Source organism: Rhea americana, unplaced genomic scaffold (assembly GCF_003343005.1).
Source record: "Rhea americana isolate MKP2758 unplaced genomic scaffold, rheAme1 scaffold_3, whole genome shotgun sequence".
Classification (NCBI taxonomy): domain Eukaryota; kingdom Metazoa; phylum Chordata; class Aves; order Rheiformes; family Rheidae; genus Rhea; species Rhea americana.
In genome coordinates, this window is record NW_028186423.1 from 6,711,078 (window position 1) to 6,732,097 (window position 21,020).

Here is a 21,020-nt window from a genome sequence, read left to right on the forward strand (position 1 = left end):
GACCAGTAGAATGAATAAGAAGAGTAGTACAAACCCAGACGCTGTTTTGCAAGGGGTCATCATATTATTTAAGGGCCTTAGTTCAACAAATGATGTAATCATTCTTGATTCACTGAAGTACTTAACYAACAGCTTAAATATAAGAGCATATYTAGGTTCCAAAAAAATCGGTGGCAATTAGGCACATGATTTATGCTAAATATGTATCGAGGTTTTTTGAAGAATAGGGAAGGCTTTATGAAGTAAGGCCTTTTTCAGTAAAATAGTGGCTAAATTAAGAGATCTGGGAACCAGATTTGACAGACAWGAACAAGGATTGAATACAAATATTGAAGCACAGTCTGCTAATGGAAACTCATTTTATGATTGATTTGAAGTTTTTTGGGTTCAACAATGTTCCATTTGTTGAAGGAGAGCACAAGGACATACTATTTATCTATGTTCAGATTCATGGAAATAAGACCTAACATATTCAATATAAATCATAGTAAACTGTCAGGATGAAAATCAAAGAGAGTGTTTTTAAGATCATTCTGCTTCAGACCAGTCATTAAGCTGACACACATTTCATTTCAGGTCTGTATTTTTAAATACTTATAACAGCTGTGTGCAAAAGATTTATGGTTTTTAATTTACAATGTATTGTGAATAATGAGCATTGAATATTTAATATTTTTGTATATCATTCTCCATCATACTTTACAGTGTTCAAAAAGAGAGAAATACAGAAAGTCTTTTCCATTTTAAGTCCTTATTTCCATCAAGAGTATTCAGACGACCGACGGATATTTAGAAAAAAAAATCTAAAAGCAAACAACTTTTGCTTGAAGTTCTTTCTTTTTCTTTTTTTATATATGACTAAAATGACATCAAGTTTTTAGCAAAAGCTATATTATTTTTAAACACTTTGATTGCTCACCGTGAGCCATTGCAATGAAGGTATTAAAATCAAGTAGTGCATTGGCATACTTGGTGATGTTATGCATATCTGTAAATTACCCTAAACTTTTACAGTCCTCAAAACATGATATGAAGACCTGAAAACCAGAGAGAAGGCTGTCATGATGAAACAATAAATCAAAATGTAGATCTTGCATTTTTTTAGCTAGTTGTTTTGTTTCCTCTAGCATTATCACAGGCTATGTTTATCTGTTGTGTACTCTATGCCTATTGCTGAACTGCTACACTCCTGTTTGATCTCATGTAAAGCATAAATAGATAGAAGAGAAAGAATGAGCTACTTGAGTAATCAGAAGTGTGAAGAACCAGACAGCAAGGGAAAGACTTTTTGMAGAGCACAAACATTCTATAATAATATTTCTGATTAATGTACTTTTCTTTATTAATTCCTTAAATGCTATGAGCTTAGTACTTTGGAAAGTAATAACAACAATAACAAAGAAGTCAAAAAATACTCTTTTAATAATTTTATTTACTATGTTGAAAAGTATAATACAGAACACATAAAAGAAAACACGCCCTCCAAAAGGAAAATCAGAACATAAAAAGGTAAAATAAATGAAATGACATAAATGTTTTTGCTAGGTTACATGTGCTGCTTATTAGAATATGTGCAAAAAGTGCATATGTATGAATATGTGGGTGAGTGAGCATGCACATTATGAATTTTAAACTTACTATATATATGAAAATATTCTTAATTCAATATAGCTTAATTCATCATTTATTTCAGAATGATGTGGCAGCTTTGTTTAGCAAAAGCAATTCAGAAACAGGCAGTTTGAAATTTCGTGCTGTCTTACACTACTTAATTAATTTCAGGGGCAAAATTTAAATATTATTAAATCACATCTACATCACAAACTGCAACTCGAATTTAAATGGATCAGAGGACAGTCAAGTAGCAACTAGGAATCATGGAAAGCTTTGACCTGTATTGTGAATTGGTCTAAGTTGGAAATAGGAAGTTGGAATTTGGAAAAATTATAATACACTTTACTTAAAGTTAACAAGTAAAATATGCCACTGAATCAGATGAATTGTGCCTTTAGTGAATTGTCTCTTATTTAATGAGATAAGGTGCACAGGATGACTAGTTGCCGCTGAAGGTGTTTAAAGTGAGAAGGTATGTAACAGTCTACTGGCTTATTCATTGCACAACATTGTATCTAATAATAACAAACTGCAAACAAGTTAAAAAATACATAGAAACTGATATATAAATATCATTTTTATGAGTTCTCATTTTGACTGCAGCAACATACAACTGTGTGACTAATACTTACTCCAGACAAGTTAAAAAAAAATGTATTTTATCCTAAACATCTTTATTTGAACTTCCTTCTCTTTCAATAATCAGTGTAATGTGGTTTCARATGCATTTAGGTGAGACAAATCTCCAACAGGCAATGAAAACAATTCTAATTTTACATGTCTTTATGAAGCAGGCTTGAGATTATGGTTACGCATACCTCTGCAGAGACAYACGTCAAGAAGCTTTTGTTCACTGTCATTGCTGGATCTTTCCTCGAGAATCTTTAAATTGTTTAAAATGGACACATCCACTGATTTTCTTCTTCTGTGCCTGTCATGATGCTTTTATGGATCAAATCACCAATTCAGTCCTTTATAAATGCCAGCATACATTTCCGAGACTGATATGACAGCACTGTGAACTGAAAAGGGTGTTAAAAATCAAGATGGCAGAGCATCAAGAATAGAAACAAAGGAAGAAGTGTGTTATTTCCTAGATTCCATATAATTTGTTGTTCATATTCACTTCCTTGTAGGACAAGTGACATGAAGAGATTATTTTTGTTTGGTAAATATATATATAAATATATATCTACAAATATTTTGTCTCTAAGAAGCAACTTTAAAACTGTCAGCTGACCACACAGATCACTGTGGACAGGCACACTCAGCACTCACACAAATACAAACAGCATCAATGGCCTCATCCTATTCGCCTCACTGGCTGATTCAGAGGAAGTTTCAGCAGTGGGACCTRCACCTACATATGTACTGTGTGGTTCTCTTCCAGCAGCTGGGCTGAGACACTCTGTCCACCCAATAGCTGCCCCTAGATCCATGGTCACCCCAGATCTTGGCACCTGAACATGGAAGCTCTCAAGAACAATAGACCTGCTCCACTTGCTGGTACAGACCTGCTTATACACACGCACACAAACTCACTGACACACACACAAGCCCTGTGTGTCACTCTCGCAGCTGTGCTTAGACACTCAGTCCATCCAATAGCTGATTCTGGATCTTTGTTCACCGACATTGCCTCCCTCATGAGCACACATGGGCATACACACACACACACACACAAACACACTGACACACACACACACACACACACACACACACACAAATTTCAGTTGATCTCAGATCTCATGAAGGTCCAGCAGTTGGCCTGGACTCCCTGTTGCATCTGGTAGCCAACTGCGCTGTGGTCTCACCCGCAGACACGCACACACACTCACGTCCAGTTGCTGGCACTTAGACCTCCATACACACACACATTTGTACACAAAAGAGAGACCCAGAATCAAGAAAATGGTTAGAAGTTGAATTTAATAGAAAGGCAGGTCAGGCTGATCATGCTTAGGACAAGGACAGACAAGCGTATTGACCAGATCTTTTTATACTTGACTAACTCTTTCCAGTTATCCCTCTATTTCCCCATACTCATTCTTCCTGAAACCACCGTGATCCCTCCATTTCCCTGCCTTTGGTTCCTCCTCTAGAATTCCCATAATAAATCTTGCATAATCCCCAAATACTCTTCCTTGTATCCCATTGTGTGTTTCTAACTCGAGAGCCATCCCTGTTGACTCATGGTGATGGGTCTCCTGGTCCATCAGATTGATGCTCCTCTGGAACAGCCTCAGGAGGGCCATGCTGCGGGCTGGTGTCTCTGACTGGGTGATTGAGATCCCTCCCCTGCTGTTGTACCTCTTGTGCTCCTCTGTGTGTGGAAATGAGTCTTTTGTGGGTGGATGGCTCTGGTRCGATAGGCTTGGGAATAGCTGGCTTGGAGCATTACTGGGGTTCCCTGAGCTTTCATTGGTGCTCTGTGGGTGTGCAGATGAACTTTTTATAAAATAACCTAACATTTTGATGTATGTRCCAAAACTTCAGAATAGTTCTTCTAAAAAAGTGTCTTCATAATCAAAATAATTGTTTCAATAATTTTCATATTTCAAAAGAGAGCTCAAAATCTCTTGAAGGAATTGGTTTTGTTTTAGTTTGTTTACTTCTAATGACAAAAGGAAACTTCCTCATTTGATTTCTTTCTTTTTCCTAAACACAGTGGATTGACATTTTGATCATGTAGATAAAATACTATGACAAGTGAAATTTTTGTAAATTTTTTCAGCATGGTCTAGAAAGTCAATTCATTCATGAATGTTCATGGTTGTGTGGATATATCAGTCTCTACCAAAAATTCATAGAACATCATAGAATAAAAAGATAAACAGTTGTTTGATAGATATAAAAAAATAAGGAAAAAAGTTGTTTCATTTTGCAAACTTCTCTGAAAGTCTAAGTAAGTCTGACTCTCTCTGTTGCTTCTGAGTTCTGATATCTCAATATCTATTCAGGATATTCTAATTTGATTTCCTGAAGATAGATCAATATTCTAGATTAAAATTTTGAAAATGCATCTCAGATGAGGATCTAATATTTCACTGGAATTTAAATCATTGAGTAGGAATYAGGAATGTAAGTACCTAGGTGTGTTTGATTCTACATAGAACATTAACCAAAATCATCTTAAGAATTCAAGGTTCTAACTCTTCTCATGAAAAGTCAGTAAGATTTAGTCTTTAGAGCAGATATTGAAAGAAGAGTTTTAAGTGTTATAATGCTTTATGGTATTATGATTTCAGTTCCCAACACTGCGAAATTCACAGCCTACTAGATACTAAAGATGAGATTCTGTCTCCCTAGCCTATACACTTAAYTTTTTGCCTTATAGCAAGAATACCCCTAGAGAATTTCTAGTCCTTTAAGTGTCCACAATGAGAAAAAGAATTTAAAGCCTTTAAAGAATTCCACAGGGAAACTTGGTTGTCTTAAATTTATAGGAAACAGGAAAACAAAGATAAAAGGAGTACAAGCTCCTATTTCACTTGGAATACTAAACTGAGGCATAAATTCAGCAAACTGGAGCCTCGTTACTTCTTTCTGATGCATTGCACAGGAAATAATGAGACTCCTATCTCAAGATTTGCTACAGTACACTAAGTACAGAGAGGTCTTGTGCAGCTGTAAGGAAAAGTGAAAACAGGGCTTGCTTGCATCGTTTTTCTTCCTTTTTATCAATGACATAATGAGTTTCCTTCATTAACATGGATTCATGACATGAAATTGCTCTCAGGATTGTAGACAAATCCTGGATCATATACAGAAATAAATAATGGAAAAAAAAATTAATGTTAATACATTTTCCCATTGAATATCCTATTTACTGAGCTACAGAGTCAGGTTACTAATTTACATGATGATGCTGTGATAGGTGCTGGAGAGGGAAGCATGAGACTCCAGATGGCGCAGCCCATAGAAAAGGGGGTTGCTCTTGGGTGCTCCCCGGGAGTTAATGAACTCCTGGTGCACCACGGCCAGCGCCACCACACTGTGGGGTTGCTGTCGCYTGGGGGCACACCCTCTAAAAACCGCAGGATTGACAAATCCACAGAAAGGGATTTGTGTGACACTGCAGACCCACACCGTAGACATCTCGGTGTTATGGAATTCCTTCAACCGCTGTCTCCTAATGGTGTGCATCCCTTCTGTCAGCTCATGTCTGAGATATCTTCAGCACTGAACCAGCTAGGATGCTTCTGAAATAAAGATATGTACAATTGCATAAATAGATTAATTACAATGGTTGATACCAAAAGGCAACATGGAGAAAATTATAACTTGTTTCTTTCTTTCACTCTACCATTCCCTACCTCTAAAGTCTTTGGACCCTTATTCACTTTGTCCTCAAGCCACACCTATGCAAATTCATATACACAAATTTCATATTGAGAAAACTTAACTCTTGGTTTGCAGCCACCCCCAAATTATTTCAAACTCTTTGGATTGACAAAAAAAGAAGCACGTGAAATAACAATGTCTGAGAACTAAAGGGTCATCACACGTCCCACAAGAGACTGAGGGTCAGGTGCCAGCTAGTGACTTGTTCACTGTGAGAGAGGCTAACCGAGCACTGTATCCACTGTAAGCTACTGTTCATCWGTTGGTATGGAGGCCAGGGATCATTCCCTAGTGCAGATATAGTTAGCAAAGAATATGTGGCCACAGTTACACAGTCCAGTAGACTTGCTTTTGGGAATGCATTATAGCACAGCAGTTACCTCCATTTTTATTGAAGCATTACCCTAGACCTAATCTCCCAAATTCTGTATAAATATAACTTTAGACACTTAAATGGTCTGCTTAATGTACATTCTAAAAGGATAATCAGCTTTTGAAAACAGACTACAGCATTCCCTATATATATTTTATATTGCAGATCTGGAAAAACTTAGTGACATTTAAAAGTCAAACATTCAGAATTAGAAGTAGAATTTAGGGAAAAAAAATATTTCCCATATATACAGCACAGGGAGAATGACCATTTACCTGAGCAAATTACAGTTATGAGACTCTAGATTCATTTTATCCAACTGCAGGAGTTACCATCGGGATTTTCAGTGGTCAGTAGAGATATGTGTGTACACAGGATGATTCAGTGCACCTACAATATAAATCATTTTCCAGATATGCTTATTTTATACCATTGATTACAGAATAGATCTAAGGAGACATATATGGAGCTGTATGGTTTTATTTTTGTTTTTTGATAAGAGGGACACTTTTATGAAACTAGARAGTCTTTCTCATATTGATGACAGTTACAATGTAGGACAACGATTTTAAGACTAGCTCAACTTTCTTAGTACAATGTCAGGCAATATTTCACATTGAAAAAAGCAAATATTAAAGTATTTTGTGTCCATGAATTAATATAGACTTTCTTATTTCACTGCTCAAACTTGAATATATTTTCTTCATATTTTATTCTGGAATACTTCAAAATGTAATGCAAATTATTTCTCTCTTTTTCATGCCAGCAGATTGAACAGATGATACTCAACTGATGTCTTGAAGTCTTGAGCTTGGATAGCCATGAAAACATTGAGGTGGCTTGTGTACTTAGATATTTATGGCTGTATTTTTTTTTTTGATTTATTCTTATAAAGAGGCCCACAGCTTTATTGTTGTCTATATTTCTACCCAGGTGTTGTGGTACAGGGACAGAAAAGGGATTATCTACATTCTCCATTTCAAAAACATCTAGACAGGTTTTTAACATATTTTAGGTATCCCAAAATATATTCTGGTAAATTCACAAATAAATTTCTGGATATTTGGCCCACAAAAGGTGAACAGAGATCTGACAACCAAACAATTTCTTTTTCATATATTCTAAACACTTCCAGTAGCTGTAGCCCTACTCTGTTTTTTGTTTTGTGTATCTTTTCCAAGTACTTGATTTATGATAGTTAGGATAAGCAATCTATTTCCATCTTAATTTGAAGCTATTCAAGACAAATTGCTTTAAGTAACTCCACAATAACTGATCATGCCAAAAACTAGGTGTGTGTAAAGAAACCATAGACCTTATTAGGAGAAAAGTTAGATGATGAAGCTTTCAAAAAGCCTGAACATTCCATGTGGAGGAACCCGAGTGCTCAAGACTTTTTTTCCTATATATAGACATGCTTTTGTCTTTTATTCCAGAACAGTGATCTTTCTTTTCTTTATATTTCTGGCTGCATACTTATTAGGTCCCAGACCGTTGATGATGATGATCTTAATCGAGATGAGTGCAGTATCCATTTGCCTGCAACAGGGAGAGTTGCCTCCATTTTTAGTAAAACCTGAGTTAGCCAACTGAGTGTTGGAAATCCAACTGCTACAGATCTAAAGTCAGAGTAAYGCTTCCTCATATGTTTTACTGGCAAGTATTTCTTTTTCACTCTCTCTTCCCTTTTTACCACCAYATTTAAGCCAAAACTTGCTTAGTGTTGGACTGAGTGCTGTGACAGTGAGCTCTCCTCCTTGTACTGAATAGTTTTGCATGGAAATTACATGAAAGGATCACAACTAAAAGGCCTTGAATCCCAAATGAGAGAACTCTGGCCTTATTTTCCAAATACTGTCTCTAATGAAGGCAAAGATTTTACCCAATCGTGGCAATGTGTTCTGAGTGCTGGTTTTATTTTGCTACCTATGCATGTAGGGTAAATAAACTTTTATTCTTACTTTCTGTGTCAATATAATGGGAATATCAGTCGACATTTGGTAGTATTTATGCTCTTTATGACTGTTTGTTGAGCATTGTTAAGTGTGATAATGTTTTCCATGCTACGAGAAATCACAGAAAACTGAATTAATTGGTCAGATGTAAGATTCAAGTGAAACGACTGGGACAGGGAAGAGTAAGTTTGTTTAACTTTCCAAAAGTATAGCTGATTTGCTATATGTGCCTTGCCTGATAGGTATCTGCCTGGTTAGAAAAAAAGAGCTCTCAACCAGCATCAGTCTGAACTGTCTGAACTGTATCAGCTTGATTTTGGATTTTTTTTCTTCTTCTTCATTTTTATTTATTTATTTTTATTTTATTTTTATTTTTTTTTCCCCTTCACTGGAGTAACTTCACTTACATCCATGGAATCATTCCTGATATATATCAGTGAGAAGAAAAGGAGAATCAGGATTTTTGTTTCTTAGTAAATTTGTTTATATTTAGAATAGAATCCTTTCTATGAACTTCATGTAATTTATTCATCACCAGTTGTTGATACTAAGTTACAAAATGCCTCCAATAAAAATACCCCAAAAATCAAATAAATCTCTAGTTATTTCAGGCTTGGCTATTTAACAGAGTACTTGGCGTACACATAGATTTTGCTAGTGTGCCCCAGCAAAACAATATTTGTAATGATAGAGCTTAAATTACTGAAGGAACATTCTTTTTTATATATATATATATGTGTTTATATATATTTATATATATATATATATATATATATATGTATACATGCCACAAAATTATTCTACCCTTTCAAAGAAATAGCATCTGAAGTGGACTTAAAAACCTCTTTCAGGTGATTGCTGGAGTATAAATATGATCCTGGATCTACTTTTTTTTTTTTTTTCTTTTCTTAAAGTGATGCAATTTATTTAAGAATTGTCTATTGGAAAGCAGTGATCCGCAAYATGATGTCAGCAAAGAAAAATATTGAATAAGCCTCAAACATGTTTAACAAGCAATGGTTAATGCCAGTGTTTTGTGTGCGAGTATGGGATAAAGAGTAAATATCAGACATTTAAGATATAGGAAGAAAAATAAAAGTAAATATTTTTTGTCCATCAAAATTTGCCTCAGAGTCAGTCATTAATTATCATTGTTTATTTCTTCCAGAAAGATATGATTCTTACAAATTTGACAGAAAGTTAAATAGACATACTTCATTAAACATCCACATTTTTTTTTCTATGTACCTAAAAGCATTCTACCTTGAAACTATGCCCAAATGTTTACATTTTATCTTTTTGAAAAAAGCTACAGCTTGGCAACTGGGCATTAAATACTCTTCCTTCAAACTTAAACTGCCACCAATAATTTCTAAGGATGTAATATATTGTACAGTGGTGTGTATCATGACAGTATCAAATGTATCAAATGTTTCATTATGTATGTGTATGTGTAGGAATGTGTATGTATCAAATGTTTCATTAATACATAACTGATGTGAAATAGAGGCAATCACAATCATCCTGCTTTGGTAGGTATTTGTATCAATATTATGTCAGTGTTAAAAAGAACCAAAGATGTCTAGGTGAAGGAAACCAGCTCTATAATTTTATGATATGCAATATCACAAAATTACCCTGCTAATGGAGGTATGGATGTATGAAGTATGGATGAATATTATAATTGGCAAACCAGTTTCCAGGCTCTGAGATGTTAGTTCACAGGCTAATGTGGGTACAGTTCAATAGCAGTAATGTATATTTCTGTAAAAGTAAAAAAAAAAAAAAAAAAGGAAAAAAGAAAGAAAGAAAGAAAGAAAAAAGAAAAAAAACAAAGGAAAGAAACCTATGTTTACAAAGAGAGGCTAACTTTCTTACTGTTTTGTCAAAAATAAGCTTATTAAAATCATTACTGAGTGAATTTTCCCAACATGAAATGATGACTCTAGTTTAAATGCAAACAATGTAAAAACAGTCCTTCAGGAAGATCGTATTGTAAACTTATATGGAATTTTAATGCTTCTAGCTAAATCTAAGTGAAATAAACCTTGTTCTTCCTGAATTAGAATTTTAATGAAAATAAATCGTAATATTGGCATTAAATAATCTTAGTAGAACTTCCTGTTTTGTGGATCTGTATGAGTAGCATCATACAAATCAATTAAGGATGAATTTTTATACTTTCAAAATACTCAAATATTATGGGTTCAGAAGTTCAGTTTAAATTTGAACATTAGTAATTACACTTTCTCCTCAGGGAGCACTTAYGAAAACAGGGAGTTAAAATGAAATAGTGAATTCAAGAAAAAAACATAGCTTAAAAATAAAGTTGAAAACAAGCAGAAAAGTTCAAAAATAATATTTTTCAGATTGTGAATTCCGTCTTATTTCAGAGGCTCTATATTTTGTTGTGACCTTCATTTGCTATTTCTACATCATGCTAAAATTTCCTTAGGGCTTTGGAACAACAATTTTGTGGTGTAAGTTTGGCACCAAATAAAAAGACTGAGAAATGGTGATGGAACAATCAAGAGCCATTAATGATGAATGACTCATTCTCCTGAAACTATGGGTTTTTGACTGGGCCATTGACTTTGAATGACATTCTGTATAAAAGTCAGGGGTTGCAGTGGAGCCTGTGATTTCCCCAGTGGAAACGTGTAGGGATATTGCTTTATAAACAAGGGATGGATCATTATGACATGGAGGAAAAACAGGTCAAGATTCTGAAGAGCAATCAGCTCCGTTAACGATTTTGATTTTTTCTCAGAGTTGTAACTCTATAGTGCCATACAAGCTGAAAGCATCTGAGATTAAGAAATGCTTTTACAAGCCTGCTCTCATTGCCTTCCTATTAACTGGACTTGAAGGCTTTAACTGGAACTAGAATTTGCAGGAAAGGGGTCTAAGCAGTGGAAGGCTCAGGAGGTCTGGGAAACTCCTCTGGGGGTATAAAGTTGCTAAAAAATTGAGTAGACTTTCTGATGAAGGAAGTCTACATACTACAGCAAGAATTTGAAAGCTTATCAGCAAATACATCCAGTACATGGATTGCCTAACAGCAGACTGGCTTCCATCAAGAAAAAGTTATTCAGTAAGGTCAGAAGTATACCGACAGAGATTTATATAATATTTAGGAAATGTTCTTCTGTCCGTGAGACAAATTAGTTTTCTGTTTGGTTTTCACTTCTTGATTTGTAACTTTTGATTCACTCGTGAGAACAACTGTGTTTTTAAATGATTAAAGAAAGAAAAAGATCTGTCATCCTAAAATCCTGGCCTTACGTCATGTGTAATAAAGGGACTTCTTCTATTTAGTGGGAGAAATAACAAAAAGAAAAGAAAATGTAATGAAACTGCATGAATGATTAGAAAGTATTTAACTACTTTTTTTTTTTAATATATATATCCAGAATTGTGCTAATTGTGTATCCTCCAAGCCTGTATCTTCCACATGGAGATTAARACCTCAGCTGTAGTATTAGAACAACACAAAGTTACTATGATATTTCATCCAATTAACTCCTTCTGGGAGCAGGGAGAAATTTTCATCTCCTCTACAACTAAAAGATCCTTCCATAACGTTTTCCTCAGGATCATGTGGCGGCATTGCATGTAGTGTATACATGGCCCCGGAGCATTTGACCTACACTTGTTTATTTTGTGTGTGTGGTTTCTTAAGGCTACTTTAAACATAAGTGTTCCCAAGAAATTTTAGATTTTCCTTATCATCTCAAATTCAAATTTGTTTATTTTCAGGAAATATATAAAGTACACTGCATAGAAGCATAGAAACAGAAGCTGTAGTGCTAGTAGACTTTAGTTAGAAGTATTTTAAGGTTGTAGGGAGGATTATAGGAAGATGCTCAGGTGTCTGCATGTTAGATGAGTCTGAAACCTGTCTCCATTTCGAAAGCTTCACAGAGAATTTAACCATTCTGAAAACAGAGGGCATAGTACTTCTCATATATTTTCGTGGCCAAATTTAAAAACAGTTAAAAGATGTCTAAAGAAAGAAGTGCCCATGCAAATGGAAACATCTTTGTGATTTGAGAAGCCATTAAATGGCTGATGAGAATACCACTCATACCTCAAGATAGTACCAAAATGTATACCTCACTGTACTAAATCATTTTTCAGTCCTTTTATTACCAAAACATGAGTGAAGAAAATAAAAAAGCTGTATAAAACTGTATTGTGTTTCTTAACTAATATTTCTAAATATAGTTTGTCTTCAATAGATTTTTTTTTCCCTGGAAAGCTCTTTGATGTGAAACAGCACCATGTCTGATATTTTTTAAAAATATGTAAATCATTATTATAATAAATTGTTAGTTATTAATGGCACCTTGAATTTGGACGAAAAAAGTTCTAAATTTGGATGAAATTAAAATTTCCTTTTGATATTATCTCGATTTTTATTTATGGCCAGAGACAACTTCTGTGGCCTGATATATGGATAAGATCATGGCATATTGAAAAGGACTTGGAAAACTCAAGTCATTAAGAATTTATGCTGGGAAAGGAAGCAATCACTGTGTGGTATTAAACATGTCAAGTTAGGGAATAAGCAATCTCATTCATCTAATTGGAATTAACAGGATATGCTAGATGCTTCTGATACTTGCTGGAAATATATGTGTGTATATATATTAGAGCATATGTTTATATAAACAAGTGGAAACAGAATAATGATACTTCACCTTCAACACAACTAGTCAGACAGACTACATACTACAGCAAGAATTTGAAAGTTTATCAGCAAATATATCCAATATATGTATTGTATCCATCCATATAATGGAATTTTGTGTAAAAAAATATTAGGAGAACTTAAACGAACACCTTTACTCAGACTGAGATTTTAATACTCATGGAAGAACGTGATATTCTGTCTGAACAAGGACAGAACAAAGCTCTAAGACTGCAAAAACTAAATACCATTCAGTTATGCGAAAGGCCTTATTTTTAGTAGATGTGAGTGGTCAAGTTTCTTCCCCTCCACCGCAGAAGTATCAGCATCTTCAATAACACATAGGCTTGCCACGCCGGTATGACCCTGTAAAGAATGCTTTATTTTTTAAGTTATTTCCTAAATGTGCACACATCCTTCCTTATAATCAGAATTAAATATTATAAATATATAAAGAGCATCAGCAAATTATGCATACTCTAATCATAGTAGGAAATTAGGAATACTGAACTGCATACAGTATGTTTAAAATTTAGAGAAGATAAACCCTTTTTTTTTTTTTTTTTTTTTTTTTTTTTTTTTTTTTTTTTTTTTTTTTTTTTTTCCTCTCTCTTCTAGTCTACTGGCTGTAATATGAGATAAAAATTTGCATGGTTGCTTTCTCTCCCTAGTGATGTCGATCCACAAGAAGTAATTAACAGTGTGTCAGCAAAATGACTTGGTTTTATGAGACCATAATATATATCCATAGTAATTCATAGYAAATATATTCCTAACCTTGCATTGACCTTAAAATATTATAAATAAGATAAAATTAACATGATTTGGTTGTGCAAAATGGGAAGTGAGCTCTTTGGGGCATAGATTGTATTTGTTTCTTGTGCCAGGTGCATAACTGAAGATTAATAAATACAGTGTTCATTTTCCTTTAATAGCTCTGATATTCTGAATTTAATAACTATTTACATTATTAACTGATTCAAAGTCATTTCAAAAGTTAAGTCCTCTTACACTAATCTTTTTTTACATATATATATATATATATGTTTTCTATAAAAATTAGGAAGAAGATTATCTAAATGAAAGATATTATTTGTACAAGACACTTAGGTAGGTTATGAATAAATTTAGATTAGAAATCAAAAAATAAGTTTCCAACTATGAAAAGGCTATAATTCTGTAACAACTTTCCTGAATGAGGATAAAAACTAAATTATTTCAAAATAATGCTTTCTACATGAAAGAAATAGAGAGATCTAGAATTAGACATTTTTAAGTCATTCATAGCTGTCCTGAAAAATGTATTGAAAAATGATTACCAGTGAAGTTATTTCATCTTACTCTATATGTAATTAGCAAAATTATATAYGAATGATTCTGATGATCATCTATAACTCCAAAAAATATGTTTTTCCCCTTCCTACCTAAATATCTACATTTTTTCACCTTCTGAAACATGAAATTGGTCACAGATAGAAGAATAATATTGTAATCTCTTATCCTTCTAATATGTTTTGCTCAAGATGTCAGAAAAGAATTTCCCTCTGAAACAGATTACTCAAATGTTGTGCATCTGTGGGATTTTTTTTTTGACTTTCTCCATAGCACGATAACGTAGTTGACTTCTTACTTTATCTAGATATTTTCACCTGAAGGACATATTCCTATCTCTTTTATATTATTCCTATAGTATTTATTTTGTTTCGATTTTTTTTATCTTTTGTACTAAAATGTTCTGTATCATGTCATTATGTATTATTCTTTGCGTTCTGGCAGGGAAAAATAGGCTGAAGGGAAGAAGTGACTGTTCCTGAATTGAGTCAGTAAAATTATAATAGATAKTCATTGTCAAATTTGTTAAGCTTTAATATTTTAGTGTTAAGGGGGAAGTATATCTAAATAATTTTCTCAGAAATCTGTTCTATTCCTTGCTTAATCAAAAGAAGGAAAAGARCAAATAAATAATGCAGGTGAATGATTTCTCAAAATAAAAATATAAAAGGGGAACTCTGGGTTCCATGAAGAGAGATATGGAGCTACTGGAGAGAGTCCAGCGTAGGGCTACAAAGATGATCAGAGGGCTGGAGCACCTGCCCTGTGAGGAACGGCTGCGAGAGCTGGGCCTCTTCAGCCTGGGGAAGAGAAGACTGAGGGGGGATCTGATCAATGTGTACAAGTACCTGAAGGGAGGGTGTCAGGGGACAGGGACAAACTCTTTTCAGTTGTCCCGTGTGACAGGACAAGAGGCAATGGGCAGAAACTGAAGCACAGGAAGTTCCACCTGACCGTGAGGAGGAATTTCTTCCCTGTGCGAGTGACGGAGCACTGGAGCAGGTTGCCCAGAGAGGTTGTGGAGTCTCCTTCTCTGGAGATCTTCAAGGCCCGCCTGGATGCAACCCTGTCTAACACGGACTAGGTGACCCTGCTGAGTGGGGAGGTTGGACTAGATGATCTCCAGAGGTCTCTTCCAACCTTACTGATTCTATGATTCTATGGCTGCCATATGACCATAGAGACCATAAAGAAATTTCACACTCTCCTCTGTCGGTTGGTTATTCTTGAATTTTTAATTTTAATTTTGATTAGCMGAAAAAAAAGAAATAACATTAACCRACAATAATCAGTGGAATATTCTACATATGACTGAAAGGACAATAAAATTACCACTGAAGTTTGTTTCTCTAAGTAYAAATGTTTCCTAAGCTTCTCTGAGGTCTGAACTGAGACGATATACTGTCCTAGCTCTTACGTTTARTGTCTGTTGGTCTTTTCCTCTTTCTATTGTATTCTGTTTGGCTATCTTAAAGTATCATTGCTAATTATTTGGTACCTTTTCCTACAAGGATTGGTACTGCTACTACTACTACTACAACTACTACTGCTACTRCTGCTGCTGCTGCTGCAACTTTCTCATAATTCTAGTCAGAATATCTTCAGTCTTTGTTTCTTTACTTGTTGGTCATCTTCCTCTGCAGAATCTCCATTGATATGGACAGGGTTTGTCAACCAGTAAATTCTTCTGAACTCAGATACTTTGCAACATGGTCAGATGTCATTTAGKAACACAAACCTTATAATTCATGTATTTTAAACAGTCAAAAACTCTTCTGTTTTTCATCAGTGTGACTACAATACCTGAGGACSTTATTATTCTTTCTTGCTAACTTTGTGCTAACTTCTTTGTTGTTTACAACTAAACCTATAAACAAAKCACCAATTCATTTATAACCAATTACAGAAGTAATTCACTCTCCAAATGTTCGTTGTTATCTGGATTACAGATTTCAGTATACCAAATCACTCTTGCCTCTTCATTTGCAGAAAGTTGACAATATCAAAACCCAAACATTGGATCAGGGCTATGAAACAGAACAAAACTTTCAATTACCAAATCAAAGTTTTAAAATTAATATACGTTCTGAACACCGACTTACTCAATGTTTGCCAGAATGCAACACCAACACTCTCATGGGCCAAAATCCTGTAGCATTTGGTAAATTGTTTTTCTGCTAACTGTTTATTACTCATTTCTAACATTCATTTGAAGAGGTATAATTCAGGAAAMAGGGTTTGATCAATAATATTGTATATTGTAGAAAAAATATTCAGCTTGTGGAATTCAGGAAAAATAAAGAAAGTGAATTTAGCTTCCATTGTACAATTTTAAATTAAAATATGAATAATAATAAAAGAAATTGTGTCTGTAACAAGACAAAACCCTGTCTGTTCTTAATAGGCATTGTGCAAGTGTTGCTGTTTGCTTTATTCATGTTTATGCCCTGAATTTTTTTTTTCCCTTGAATATAAACACATATAACCATAATATTATCCTTGGGACATAAATACTGATGTAGGAGAGTATGAGGACATAAATRCTGATGCAGCCTGCAATTAACTAGCCAACTTAAGCATCATAGGTAAGCTAATGATCTGCCTGTACTAAAAACATTATGGTAAGTTAATTCTGAGGGAAATCAGAGTAAGAATTTGGTGMTTACATGAGTAAGCAATAATTCAATCCAAAAACTAATAAAAAGCTAAGAACTTGTAGTAAACTATTACAAAATCTATACCTAATTTTATACACAACTTTAAATATTATATGCTAATTTTCATTTTAGCTGTTACTAACATTGAAAGAACATTGAGGAATATATTGAAAATTAACAAAATTTTATCAAAAATTCCCAGCTGCTTAAATTACATTATGTATATATAAATCAAGCTCTTTTGAGGTTCATCAAGCATTTCTAGATTTTGCTATGAAACCTTGTCATAGGGTGATCTTGGAAGAGATCTGATTCGGATAAACAGAAAAAAAAATCTGAATATTTATCAGAAAAAAAACCTCTTTAATCGCAGTCTCTCAAAAGCAATCTAAAGCCACATTTTTCTCCTTTTTTTTACTTTGCAATATGCAGAGGATCACCGTTCTCTAATTTCAGATTATTGGTTCTTTCCCTGTGGTTCACCCTTATGTAACAACAGACAGAGCAGCAAATCCYAGTCTCTATGTCCTGACCTAAGACTCATCTCCCCACCACCATCCCCGCCAGTCAATTCCTCAATCAATCGCTCTACAAATTTGTGCAGTTTTTTTCTCCAACAGGAAATTTTTAGAGGAAAAGAAAATCTATCCTTCTGTTTTTCTATCCTATCCTTCTATCCTATCTTCACTATGAACCTGGAAAATCTGAACAAYGTTGGTCAATAAGTTGAAAGCTCTTTCTGCTTCTAGAAGAGGAAGAGACTGAAACCCGTGGAAGTTATTATAACCCTTTACATAAAGTGCAACATTCCTTTGTGATACATAGTCCTTATAACTTACCCCAGGGCTCCCTGACATCATTTGACTTCTGCCCTTTTTCTGCTGGATTTGAATTGGCATTAATTGTATAGGAATGGCAGTGGAAGTAACTATGTCATTGAAAAGATTGCAGTGAGTGCCTAGACATAGGAATAGTCACTCTTCACAGGAAGCAGGAGTTGAAAATGGTGTATGCATGCATGTGTGTATGTGTGTAAATATATAATACYTATATAATATATATATGTAAATTATATTATATATATGTATATATGTTTACACACACACAGGCACACACATATACATATATACATACTCTATATGGTTTCCATTATTTCCTGTCTCAGAGTATGTGAAGTCAAGCCAGGAAGGTGATGACAACATCTTACAATCTGACTCAAACAAAGAAAAAAGCCATTGCATTTGCACTGGCTTGATCACAAATTGTTAGTCCGAGATATGAATTTGAGGGAAAATAGTAAAGCAAATTTGTCAGTTTGGACTAGTGCAGTTCTTTCTCAGAATACAGAGATGAAGGGGGTATTTAAAAAGCTTTTATGTTCGTGTTTACGAAATGGCTAGGGAATGTAACTACTTTCTTAGGAAATTAAGTATTCATGAATGTAACAGATGATGACATCAAAATCTGCTGAATAGCGTAATATTAAAGCTAGTATCATTAAAAACATACAGAATGATTACATGCTATGCAGTGTTTCAATCAAACCAACTATAAAGTTCTGTGTGATTTACTTCTGTTTTATAATGGCATCTGCTTACGATAAATATAACAATATTTTCTCTAAAGGCCATTATAAATAAGCTATACTATTCTTAGACTGCCTTTTAGCTATAACAAAATTAAATTAAGAATCCAAGGCAAAGTGACTGATTGAAATACTTATTTACACAAAGTGAGCAAACTATATGCCAAAATATGAAGAATATTTTAGATGGAATACAGTACTGTGCCTGTTCTCTGGAAAAGAATAGGTCTCACCCCAGATTTGCACTGTGTGCGTATGTGTGTGTGTGTGAAAAACTGTATACACAAGCTCCATGCCCCCTAAATACAACTTCAAATATTCATTCTCACAGAGATATCAAAGTCTGCATTTAAACTTGCTTTTTAGAGTCCACTATTCCATAATGCCATTCCTCTAATGACTCATAAATGTGAAGAAGTATCTGCATTTAAACTTGTTTTTTAGAGTCTACTATTCCATAATACCATTCCTCTGATGACTCATAAATGTGAAGAAGTATCTACATTAAATTATTCCAGAAACTGAAAATCTAACTCAACATGTTATGTGAAAAATTGCTTTTTTAATATATATAATGTATATATTTAAATGTTCTGATAGAAAAACAAAATCAATTTAAATATACAACGATTATTGAGACTAATGATATGATGTTTATGATCATGTCTGCTAAAATGATTTGGAGAAAAATCTGAATCGAACAAAATGGACAAATCAAAATCAATTTGCTGGAATTCCAGTCTAAACAGTGAATAAGTTATGCAAAAAAAACTTGCCTTGACCATTGTTTTGGGGGAGGAATCCATAATCTGATTAACAGTAAATATTGCTAGGTTTCATTTCCACAGCCTGCAGTGGGGTGGCCATACTGAGACCAAGGGAGCATGGCCATACATACATACTCAGCCACAGTTAAGTCATGGAAAAGAGGTACAAGATGAAATTCACACCRTACCAACACCATGTGGCTCATAATTAAACTATGCTTGCTACAGAAAAATTCTGAATGAAGTCAGGCACTGAACGTCGCTGAATGATTGCTATTTACAGACAAATCTCATGTCATTAACCTGTACATTTATTAYCTTCCTCCATTCCCCTCCAGCTGTTCTTGAACTCTTTAGAGTGCTAGCATGAGAGAAAACATATCTGATATGCTTTTAATGAAGTGTAACAGCATTAAGCAAAGATTGGAGGCTGTAATAAAATGTGTCATCGTTCTTCATTGCCTTGATATGAGTCACAAACACTAAGAATTAGTATGGTATGTCAGTTAATACTGACTCTTACATTTTGGGGCAGTGTAATCTTGTCCAGCCTTTAGAAAGCCAAACAAATTCAATGTCTATTTATTTGCCAGCAATATATTAGGAAAGAATTTACAACAAAAATAGTGAATATGAGCTGTATTCTACCTACTCCTCATCAATTTTTCAGCTTGGTGGAATATAAATCTTGCTTACATTTTGAGTGATGTCATCACTGATATAAGTTATGTTGGACCTGACAACCCTTCTATCTCCAGTTTAATATTGTAATAATAATTTATCAATTAATATGTAGCCTTGCAGTACAGTAAATAYGATGTTGTTATTACTAGCAACAGACCATCTTAACCTAAGAACTTCTATTAACTTGTTTTCTCTTGGTTTGCTTGCCCTAGCTGCAAAGCTGCTTGCTATATAAAATCTTGCAGCAAAAACAAGTGTTTAGATGTTTATTGCTTAACCACAGGCCTTGTGTATTACCCTTAATCCTTGAACTCAGGTTGTGAGCGACTATAAGGCTTGACTGTTTTATATATGACAAAAGTCCAGGAAACAACCACAGGTAAGCAAAAACCATAGCATAATATAGAACTGCTGAGCAATAGCAGAGAAGCATGCCATCAGAAAATGATTAAAAAAAAATGATTCTARGCAAACTCCAATTTGAAAAGAACAAGAAGAGGAAGAAACTGATATCCTCAACATTGATTTTGTCCTGACTGGAATTTGGGATGCTAACAGCTTCCCCCACCCCTTTTCCTAAGGAAGACCAGTCAGCACACTCAGGAATTCATCAACTGGAAGGACAAAGAATAATCTCAGATAAATGAAGCAGCAACAGATAGTATATCCTGTATTTTAATTGCATTATTAATTCTCACCATTTTTTTTTTAATGGAGGAATTTGGATCATTGTTGCGCAAGTTCCATCTAAACCAATTTTTTTTTCTTTTTTTCTTTCTTTTTTTCTTTTTCTTTTTTTTTTTGAACTGAATTTGTAATATATTATTGGATCCATAATATGTGTTGGCTTTTTGCCCATAACAAAATTTTGAAAGTAATAAGTTAGGAAAGTATAACTTGGTTCTATGACTGCGGCAGTATTTCAGCATGTATATGTCGTTTAATGGAACCTAGTCACTCAAGTAAGATTGGATTGTATCAAGTAGGATTGTAGAACTGAATATTTATCTTTTTTT

At 34.2% G+C, this 21,020-nt stretch overlaps 1 long non-coding RNA gene across 1 annotated transcript in view; it reads right to left on the reverse strand.

Moving 5' to 3' along the window:
- Positions 1–5,362: 5,362 nt before the first annotated feature.
- Positions 5,363–21,020, reverse strand: part of LOC146593306 (uncharacterized) — a 34,104-nt gene continuing 18,446 nt past the window's right edge. The window contains exon 3 of the long non-coding RNA XR_014896426.1: positions 5,363–5,816. This is a non-coding gene — a long non-coding RNA (uncharacterized LOC146593306). The remainder of the gene's footprint in view (positions 5,817–21,020) is intronic.